Raw genomic sequence first — 11,164 nt, 5'->3', positions numbered from 1 at the left:
AGTAGCTTGTTTGCTGACCAGATGTATTTATTATTTGCAGGTTCTTTGTGCTGCTACTTATGGGCAGTTTCCTCCTTCCCTCCCCCATCAGCTAGGTAATTTGCATTCACACAGAGGCTTTCTTGGCTTGCCTCTGGATCCAATGCTATCAGCAGCTCAGAGACTGTTTTAAAAGGGACAGGTTCCACTTCCTCCAGAGTTCCGATTACTTTTCACTTTCATCTCCTGCTCCGAAACACACAGAGATCTGAAAAAGAAAGCACAATCTATTCTGGCTCCTGTTGGAGCCCTAACAGGATTTTAATGAAGTACCATGTTTTGTTTGCATTTCTTTTACCCCTTCTCCAATATACACTGCACATGTCCTGGGAAATCATTTAACCTCCATTATATCAGCCATATTAATTTTACACAAGCTGTGACTGCCTCCCCATGCCCACAGAGTTTTCATGCACCCCCAAAGTGACAGTCAGATCCCCCAGAGCCACCCCAAGGCTCAGTGTGCCAATCATTGCTCCCCTTTTCCTTTTCCTGTGCGCACACAATTCTATTTGGTCTAACATCCCTTGCACTGTGATTACTCTTTTTACACAACTGTACCCCGATTACCAGGGGCGGCTCCAGACCCCAGGACGCCAAGCATGTGCTTGGGGCGGCATGCCGCGGGGGGCGCTCTGCCGGTCGCCAGGACGGCGACAGGCGGCTCCGGTGGACCTCCCGCAGGCGTGCCTGCGGCGGGTCCGCTGGTCCCGCGTGGCTTCGGTGGAGCTGCTGGACCAGCGGACCCTCCGCAGGCATGTATGCGGGAGGTCCACCAGAGCCACGGGACCGGCAACCGGCAGAGCTCCCCCCGCGTCATGTCGCCGTGCTTGGGGCAGCTCAATGTCTAGAGCCGCCCCTGCTGATTACACTCCCATCTTGTACAACTAGAGACAGCCGGGGCAGCCAAGTTAAGTTCCACTAGAAACCCCTGACATTCCTTTAGTGATTTTGATTAAATTACCCACTAGTCAAATAATTTTGATCAGATTAATCCTCCGCTTGCTGCCTGCAGGCGTCCCCTATAGACCATTTCTGTGGGAAAAGGGCCCATCCCCCCTCAAAATACCTGTAAAGGCTTCTGGGGACAGAAGCATCCTGGTGGTAGTAGCCACTCTACCTGACCCCCCGATACAATTTAATTACCAAGCTTCCATCCAATATGACTGCACGGAGCTGCACATACAGTTACATTTATATAACTGGGTTCTATTATTAAACTAAAAACTTGCTTCTTGTAACACCACAACTGTCGCCTTTAACATCTTCACAACTGTTACCTGTACCATTTTCACACCTCCCAAACTTTTACTTTCCTCCAAGCCCTGTATTATCACTTTTTGCAAAAGGTATTTGTAACTTTTCCACTTACTTCTTTAAACCACTTACTCCTAGATTTAGTTCTTTAAGGTGGTGCACTTTGTCCCTAATAACTCAGCCACCAACTACGATTATTGCCACACAGCTGCCGTAACCTGTGCTGTCTTTACCTTGAGACTGTTGAAAAGGCAGAAAACATTTGTCTCCATGGTTGCCCATGGATCTTTTACTCCAAATATTCCAGTGGAATACAGCAGACCTTCATCATACTTTGTCCCAAACAAAACAAAACGAACAACCCCCCAAAACATTTCACATCATTATCCAAAGTACCCTCCATTAAAGCTTCAGAAAAACAAAAGTGTGGAAAGGCAGGGGCAGGGCCGGCTCCAGGCACCAGCCTACCAAGCACGTGCTTGGGGCGGCACCTTGGGAGGGGGCGGCACTCGGGGTTTGTTTTTATTTTTTTTGTTTGGCCAGGCGGCGCTGGGGGGAGGCGGGTCTTAGGAGGCGTGGTGCCGTGTTGGCGGGGCTGGGACTTGGGCGGTGCTCGGCTGGGGCGGGGACTTGGGCGACGTGACGCTCGGGGGCGGGGACGTGGGCGGGGCAATGCTCAGGGTGGGGAATGGGCGGGGCGCCACTTGGGGGGCGGGGCTAGGGTGACGCTCGGGGGGCGGGGCCTTGGGTGGCGTGATGCTCGGGGCACGGGGCCTTGGGCGGGGCGCCGCTCAGGGTGGGGACTGGGCGGGGTGCCGCTCGGGGGGCGGGGCTTGGGTGATGCTCGGGGGCGGGGCCTTGGGCGGAATGACGCTCAGGGGCGGGGACGTGGGCGGGGCAATGCTCGTGGTGGGGACTGGGTGGGGCGCCGCTCGAGGGGCGGGGCTTGGGTGACGCTCGGGGGCGGGGCCTTGGGCGGCATGACACTCGGGGGTGGGGATTTGGGCGGGGCAATGCTCAGGGTGGGGACTGGGCGGGGTGACGCTCGGGGGGCGGGGCTTGGGTGACGCTCGGGGGGCGGGGCCTTGGGCAGCATGACGCTCGGGGCGGGGACGTGGGCGGGGCAATGCTCAGGGTGGGGAATGGGCGGGGCGCCGCTCGGGGGGCGGGGCTTGGGTGCCGCTCGGGGGGCGGGGCCTTGGGCAGCATGACACTCGGGGAGCGGGGACTTGGGCAGCATGACGCTCGGGGGGCGGGGACGTTGTCGGGGCAATGCTCAGGGTGGGGACTGGGCGGGGCGCCGCTCAGGGGGCGGGGCTTGGGTGACGCTAGGGGGCGGGGCCTTGGGCGGCATGACGCTCGGGGGGCGGGGACTTGGGCGGGGCAATGCTCAGGGTGGGGACTGGGCGGGGCGCCGCTCAGGGGGCGGGGCTTGGGTGACGCTCGGGGGGCGGGGCCTTGGGCGGTGTGACGCTCGGAGGGGGGGCGGCGCTCCTTGTTTTTGCTTGGGGCGCCAAAAATGTTAGAGCCGGCCCTGCTCGCTAGGCAGGTGTCACCCTTCTGCCTGGGGAAAAGGCAACACGCCCTCCACTCCCAGCTCTGTGTGGGCGGAGAGCCAATGAGAACTTCTATTAAATGGGAAAGAGAATCAAGCCTAAGTTTGGGAAAACCCCACAACCACATTCAAATCTACGCTCATCAGCAAACCCCCCACCCCAGAGTACACTGGGCAGTGCCCTTCGCCTCAGTTTCTCACCTTGCGGTGTGACAGGCCAATCCAATATTCCTTTAACAGACCCCTCCGCTCTTCTTCCCGCAACCCCCACTCCCCTTGGGCAGCAAAGCCCCAGGGGTGGAGGAGGGAGGGGAAGGCATCAAGAGAAACCTCAGCTTCTGCTGCCGGCACTCCCTCAACTGGCTCTCAGTTTGCCCTGTTCACTCTGCATCGCTGCCGCTCCACGGCATTGTCCTTCACCCTGCTGCTGAGAGCTCCTGTGTCACCACTTCCCCTGCTGTCACCTGCCCGTCTCCTGCAACCTCTGCGCGGCCACGTAGTGGGGGAACCTCGCTACAAGTGCAGACTGGGCAGCCTCTTTCATTGTAACACCATGGGCAGGGCGTGAACCGCCAGCTGGGGGAGACTAATGCCCTGCCCCGCCCCTTTCAACTGAGGCCCCACCCCTTCTGCGAACACCCCTGTGCCCAGCATACACCAGCCCTTAGATCCCTCTTGGTATTTCAATGCAGGCACTGACCTGTGAGAGGAAAACATCAGCTTACAAACACACAGACTGAATTCCCCACATTTAATCTCGCTGCACTTTCCAGAAAGTCACGAAATTCATTTAGGTCTTGCTAGGACAGAGAAAAAAATAAGTGACACTAAGTTTTTGGCTCAGTTAAATAAAATTATGTGTTTAATTAACATAGTAAAAATATGTCCTGATTCCACTAAATAACACCATAACATGAAATAAGAAGAGACAAAGCTTGTCGGTGACGACTAATTTCGCAAATGATCTTCCCATTATTAATTTCCACACCACCCCCATTGGAGGTCTGAGCACCTCCAGTGTCACTCCTCTGCATTCACCTTCCCCTTAGAATTGTTCTCGGACATTCCCAAATTTGGAAAATTGTGCAGTTCAGAATGTGAATAGTGACCCCGGCTCTTTCCTGCACCTGCTCTACACTGCTCCACAGCAGCTTCTCCTCCTGAAGAGTCACCCCAGCACTGCAGTGCAGCCGCCCAGGGTTTTGCAAAAATTAATAATACAGAGTTTGGAGGAAAGGAAACATTTGGGAGTTGTGGAAATAGTAAAAGGCAACAGTTGTGGTGTTACAAGAAGGGCAGTTTTTGGTTTAATAATAAAACCCAGTTATATAAATGTAACTGTATGTGCAGCTCTGTGCACTCACATTGAATGGAAGCTTAGTAAATAAATTATACAAGAGGGTCAGGTAAAGTGGCTACTACCACCACTGTGTTTTGTCCCAAGAAGCCTTTACAGACATTCTGAGGGGAAATAGGCCCTTTGCCCACAGAAATGGTCTATAGGGGATGGCTGCAGGCAGCAGGCGGAGAGATAATCTCATCAAAATGATTTGACTCCTGGGTAATGTAAGCAAAATCACTAAAGGAATGTCCGGGGTTTCTATTGGCACTTAACGTGCCTGACCCTGGATGTCTCTGGTTGTACAAGATGGACGTGTAATCGGGGTACAGTTGTGTAAAAAAAAATTATTGCAGTGCAAGGGATGTTAGACAAAACAAAATTTTGTGTGTAATTGTGTAAGGTTTTAAAAACCTAAACTGAGACTTATGGTTTGTAATATAATGTTATGAAGGTTAAACTATGGAAGGAATGTGCGTTTTCCCAGAACGTGTGCAGTGTATATTGGAGAAGGGGTAAAAGAAATGCAAACAAAACATGGTACTTAATTCAAACCCTATTAGGGCTCCAAAGGGAGCCACAATAGGTTGTGGTTTCTTTTTCAGATCTGTGTGTTTTGAAGAAGAAGAAGATGAAAGTGGAAAGTAATCAGAACTCGGGTGGAAGTTGATTGTGTCCCTTTTAAGACAGTCTCTGAGCTGCTGATGGCTTTGGATCCAAAAGCAAGCCCGAAAGCCGGGGTGAATGCAAATGACCTAGCTGATGGGGGAAGGAGAGAACTGCCCATCAGTGGCAGCACAAAGGAGCTGCAAATAATAAATACATCTGGTCAGCAAACAAGCTACTGGAAGACTCAGATTGTGGCCCTCCAGGAAAGGGAGGTGAAAGAACAAGTCAAGCCTGAAAATAAGGGGGACAGCTAACCCTAAGGAGTGTGTGTTTCTGTGAGTATGTACAGTGCTAAAGCTAAATCTAAAGCTGTCTCTCAGCTATTACCTGAGAATAAACTTAAAGCTTGGTACAGCAGAGAAACTATTGCAAACTGGGTCTGTTGTACCAGAGGGGAAACTGAGGCACACCACCTCATGAATTTCATAAATGATCAGCGAGTGGGTAATTCACTATCTGACTATAGAACCAAATAAGGACAGCCTGGAGGGAATTCTTCTGTTTTTCCTGCAATGAGCAAGGACATTTGTAAAAGGAAGTGGTATTATTATTATTAAGCACTAATCTGTCCCCACCGGGAGTGTGTGTTGAAATTGTTTCTTTTGTTTTTCAGACACTCTACAAGGAAGCTGGTGCCAGCAAAAGACTAACCCATAATACCATGAATCTATGTTTTGTGCTGTTTGTGGTGTTTGTCTTGTTGTTAGCATTGTTGTGTTTCAATGGACAGAAAACTTCATGACGTGGGTGGGGATGGCTTCAAAAGGCTGACCTGGGGGAAGATGTGTATGGAAATTCAAAATGCTCGACTAGGAGGCCAGCACCTGTGTATCTGGAAGTGAATCAGCAGCTAAGGTGGGCCCCACAAGCCCTATGGGAATAATGAGAAGGGGATTTGCTCGCTGGGAATCAATGGAGGGGTGTGTAAATCCAGAGAAGATGTCTGACTGTGCCCCTCCCTGATGGCCATGGAGGAGCACACCCAATGGCCCATGGCAAGGGGTGGACAATTGGGTGTACTGTGTATGAGGTGTTTTGCTGGAAATGTACATATTACTGGGGGCACAATTACACCAGCCCCTAACCAAATTCCACACTACACACTGCTCTCTGGGCTTTGGCGCACAGATAGATCTGTGAATCTTACTGCTGTGAATAATCGAACCAGCGCATACAGCCTGATTCCACACCACGTGGTTAAGTTCGTTTGGACAATAACCCATTTCTCTGTGGACATTCAGTGGACTTATGATATGGACAAAAGCACAAAAACCTGCAACGGCAGCGTATTGCAACTGCCAGCAACTGGACGTGTTAAGAGCTTGACCCCGTCAAAGGAGGAGAGGTGGTGTTTCGGTGGTGGCCAGGATGTTGGACCATGCTGCAGTAGTCAGGTGTCTCGGTGTTGCTGTGGATTATTACAGCGGCTGGTGTATTGCTAAGTATACTTGTGATACGTTGCCTATGGAAATAATCTAGAAGTAATAGAGTAAGCCCCTCCCCTGTACTAGACAACCTGGACCCAACCTTCTCGGGCCCACTATAGTGGGAAGTCTGGAACGCTAATTGGAACAGGTGTGGCAGGCCCGTATGAGAGAAGGTGCAGGGCACTGTACTACGCAAGGGGCAGTGGAACAAATGGAATATCGACACCTTCCACCTTGATGCCTGGCCCTATCAGGAAATGTGTCACCATATGTCCTATGTTTTGCTAAGGGGGAGAATGGGAACAGGGACACAGGCAAGGCTCTGTGGTGTCAGGGCTGGGATGGGGACACTGAGGAAGGAAACTGGAATCATTGCTTGCTGGAAGTTCAACCCAATAAACATCTAATTGTTTGCACCTTGGGACATTGGGTATTGCTGCTCTGTGTGTATGCAAGAAGGACCCGGTAATGGGAGGGTGAAGGGATAAACCCTCTAACACTAACTAACATCTAACACCCATTTGAACCTCTTCTTTTCACACTGTTGCTCATTCTCAGGGGGGCTTCTTTGTCTCCAGACAGATCCATTCTCTTTCAGGACGGCCTTGCTCTTTCCGTCTGTTTCACTCACTGAGGTGTCCGAGTAAACACTCCCCTTCCCTCTAGTCTCAGACAAACACTAGTATTAACTGTTTGCTACTGAGGGGTTTAGAAAGCATTTGTCAAGATGCCATTTCTGGGGGATTGTTCCCAAGATCCAGTATTTTGTGTTCAAACATCTCCCAGCTTCCTTGGTGAAAATAAGGCCAAGGTTTCCTTGCAATATACAGGAAGAAGGCAGTTTCTCACCCCAGATGGGACTTGAACCCACAATCTCTGACTTAGAAAGCCATTGCCTTGTCCATTAGGCCACTGATGAGTGAATGGAAATGCCATCTCTGAAATGCATAGCTCTCATATTAACTTGGAAGCCAAATACCCTCTTTCTGCACCTTACAGAAATGTCTGCATCCCCTGGCAGCGAGGGTACTGGGCCAGTCGCTTACAGAGCTGAGCACCACCTTCCTGCCAGCCATCTTTAGAGAAGAAGGCTCTTTCCCCTGACAGCCACACAGAGCTGCCTAGCATCCCGAGAGCCTCCCTCGTGCTCTCCCGCAGCAGCCGCCTGCCGCTGTGGGTGGGAAAAGGGCGCCAGGAAGCACTGCAGCCTCATTCCGGGACAGGAGGCCCTCACCACACCCAGGCCTGTCTCTTGCCTTCAGCCCAGGCAGCCAGAGGTGCCGGGGAGCTCCCTGGCAGGCCACCACCTCAGCCAGGAAATAAGGAAAAGGGGATGAATGAAGAAGTCAGGAAATAACAAGGAAATGAAGAGGTTTGTCGAACGGGTTTCTGCCCGATTTACCATCTTCTCAGCTACCGCTCAAAGTTAAAGACCTAAAGTCGACCTATCGGCATAAGTACAGATGGTTGGATGGGAATTAAAAGGAGCTGCTGTCACAAGTGCTAGGTGCCTGCAAGCAGCATGCAGACCGTTTAAAAACGCCGCAATTAGAGGCTCAGATGAAATGTTTGACCTCAATCAGAAACGACAATAGGACGACCAGCAGAACGCCAATTCTAGGTAAACGGTCGAGTAATGGAGGCTGTTAGAGGCAAAAAGTCATTCCTCAAAATTTGGAAATCAGATCCTAGTGAGGATAGTAGGAAGGTGCACAAACTCTGGCCTGTTAAGTGTCAAAGTGTAACAAGTCAGGCCAAGAAAGAATCTGAGAAGCAACATGCTAAAGACACAAAAGCTAACCATAAATCCGGTCAATGCGAGTCCTGGTCTGTCCCCGCAGAAAGGTGAACCCCCTCTGTGGCTGGTGTGAGCTCCTCTAAGCTGACCTCACTACAGACCTGTGCCAGGTAGTGCTCATTGTAAAAACGTTTCCTCTGAAGGTTGGGAAAACGGGACCAGCGGTGCTCAGGCCGGCTGACACAATTAAAATCCCCACCCCCGCAACAACAAACATCATGCAGTCCAGAGGAAGGGAGCCTTTGATCTTCCCTCTCATGCCTTAACTGGGGACCATACACACTAATATAGCAGTAACCAGTGCCACAGAGCACAAAGCCCACCAGTAATGCCCTCCCTGGTCAGAGCTCCCCCACCTTCTGTACTCGCACCGCGAATGTGAAAAACAAGACTCCAGCCCCATTATTCTTCCCTGGCCAGGAGGCCCTTCCTCCAATCACCCTCTGCCTATTGAGCTACCCTAGAGTTGTTAATGTGCATTTCCTGAACACCCACCATGTCCAAGTCCAGCTGCTCCAAGGCACTGAACATCAAGTACCTCCTCCTGGGCCCCCAAATCCCTGCCACCTTCCACATGGCCATTTTTACAGATGCCCCTTCCAGGGTACTGCCATTGCTCAGCTGCGCAGAGGAGTTTTCATCCCCAATCCCTGCCTGTCACTGCCCAGCAGCCCTCTGGCACCATTCCTGAGGCTCACCCTGCCTTGCTCTCTTCCTGCCATCTCTCATCCTTAAAGGTCAGGTGGGCCAACTAGAGGCAGAAGCCCACTCTATGTTTTCCTACTGCAGAGCCCAAGCTCAGAGACTCACCTTCAGTGCCACCCAGAGGGGAGGCAAGTGGGGCAATTTGCCCCAGGCCCCACAGTGGCCCCATGAGAATACAGTATTGCAACTTTTTTTTAATGGAAGGGGCCCGCAAAATTGCTTTGCTCTAGGCCAGCCCTGCTCACCTTGGGTGCAGGCACCGCTGTGCTGTCAGAGAACAAGCTGCCCCTGCACAAAGAAGATGAAAGAACCTACCAAAGCCTGGGATTGAACCAGGGACCTATAGATTGTCAGTCTAAGGCTCTCCCAACTGAGCTACTTTGGCAGCAGTGTAACAGCCTGATGCTTCTCTGTCTGGGAGGTTTTTGCAGCAGTTGCACACAAAAAGGACGTCATTGTGAGCTGTCCATGAAGACAAGACCTGCTTTTGCCTGCCTTGCTCAGCTTGACTTGCTGCCTCACCCTGTTCCTGCCTTAGTGCCCGGGTTGACCTGGTGGTGGAAGGGGACTGGGGGCCAGTGGCACGGGGAGGAAGTTGAGCTGGACCCTGAGCTAGACTAGACCCTGGCAGTGAGAGTCTGGCCACCACTTGCCGCCCCACCCTGTTGTCCTGGCTTCCCCCACTGGGCGTCATTTCGGGAGGGAAGTGGGGCTTCTGCCTCCCCTCCCCGATTTTCACACCACAGAGGAGTGCGAACAGGAAAACGAACGGCTGCCCCACACCCCCACCGGAGGAACCCGGCGCCCTTAGCTGTGGGGAGTAAGAAGTGGCTGTTGGCTGACAGGGCCTGTCCCGAGGAGCTGGAACAGCAGCTGCCGCCCTCGGCTCCAGGCTGTGGGAAATGCTCATTGCCTGGCTGCATGGGCGGATGCTGCTCCCTGCTCTGTATTGCTCTGTCAACCCCCGTCTTCACTGAGCCAGTCTGGTGAGGTCCCAAGTGCCCCCTCCGGCCTGGCAACTGAGAGTCTGTGCAGACCTCAGCCCCCCTGCCAGCCCCACAGGCAGCAGCAGCGCCAGCCCCCCAGCACCACAGGGGCACTCAATGCACTTCCTGTGGGGAAATGGCTCCTTGGCGTCCAGCTGCTAGAGTGAGAGGCAGGGGAGAGCAGTGTCTGGCTCACCATGGGGGAGAGAAGAGACCTGGTGAGTGCGGATCTCCCTCAGTCTCCCCCACAAGGCTGGTCAGTTGTATTGTCACTGTGATAGTCAGTGCTTCCCTTCAGGGCCGGCCCTAGAGGGATCCAGGGTCTGGGACAAATCCCCCCTTTCCTCCCCAGGCCCTGCCCCCACTCCACCCCTTCCCCCAAGCCCCCACCCCTGTCCCCTCCTGCCCCATTCCTCTCCCTCCCGCACCTCTTCCTCCCCACCCAGCGCCTCCTGCACCCCACTGAACAGCTGATCACTGGCAAGTGGGAGGTGCTGAAGGGGAAGAGGAGGAGCCTGTCAGCAAGGCCTGTTGTGGGGTGGTGGGGAGCTGGCTGCCAGTGGGCGCTGAGCACCTATTTTTTCTCTGTTGGTTCTGCAGCCCCGTAGCTCCCATGGAGTCGCTGACTCAGCTCCTTTCACACTCTACAGAGAGGAGCAGACCCAGGGCTATGGCTGGTCTATGGGGCACTAGGTGAGTGGCAGAGGCTTCAGGCGCTGAGAGTTTGCCTGACCCCTCAGGGACACAGTGTGAGGGGGTGTCCCAGGCATCTCTATGGAAGGAGCAGAACAGGATTTACTTGGGGCGGGGAGAGAACTGAGAGTGTCTCAGGGGGTTGCACAGAGGTATTGCCCGGGTTAGGGACTGGCAAAAACACAGACCTCGTTGTGAGCAGGATTTGAACCTGCGCAGGGGAACCCTATTGGATTTCAACTCCAATGTCTTAACCACCTGGCCATCACAGCTGTGAGCAAAAAACTGCCCCAATGACAGAGAAACTGGTAAATAATCCCAATGCCCAGGTGTCAAGTCACAAGGCGTATCTGCCTTCTCTCCATGGGGCGATTGTAGAGCTGATGGTCCTTAATGGGCCATCAAGCAGGCTAGGCAGAACTGACACCAACTTGTCCGGGGTGTTCCCAGAAGCAGAGCACAAGTTTGAAATACAGGCAGCATAGAGCCAATATTTATAACGTCAACTACAAAAATGATACACATCTAGAGATAGCATCATTATAATCAGGCAATCAGAACCTCTCCATAGACCTCTTACACGACAACCTTTCTACAATATTCACTGCAAATATAGAACAGTGGTCGCAACAGTGATCTATACAATTACAGATTATGTCAATAACGTCACAGGAGGTGACACGGCATCAGTGAGAC

General features: G+C 52.7%; 2 non-coding genes across 2 annotated transcripts; both read right to left on the bottom strand.

The window, feature by feature from the left end:
* Positions 1-9,101: 9,101 nt before the first annotated feature.
* Positions 9,102-9,174, bottom strand: TRNAV-GAC. Its single transcript has one exon. It is a non-coding gene; the product is annotated as a tRNA-Val (tRNA).
* A 1,484-nt stretch (positions 9,175-10,658) lies between these two features.
* On the bottom strand, positions 10,659-10,740 carry TRNAS-UGA. Its single transcript has one exon. It is a non-coding gene; the product is annotated as a tRNA-Ser (tRNA).
* Between the last annotated feature and the right edge of the window lie 424 nt (positions 10,741-11,164).

This window comes from Mauremys mutica, chromosome 4 (genome assembly GCF_020497125.1).
Source record: "Mauremys mutica isolate MM-2020 ecotype Southern chromosome 4, ASM2049712v1, whole genome shotgun sequence".
Lineage (NCBI taxonomy): Eukaryota > Metazoa > Chordata > Testudines > Geoemydidae > Mauremys > Mauremys mutica.
Note: the sequence above shows the minus strand (reverse complement) of the source record. Positions and strands in the feature narration are given on the sequence as shown.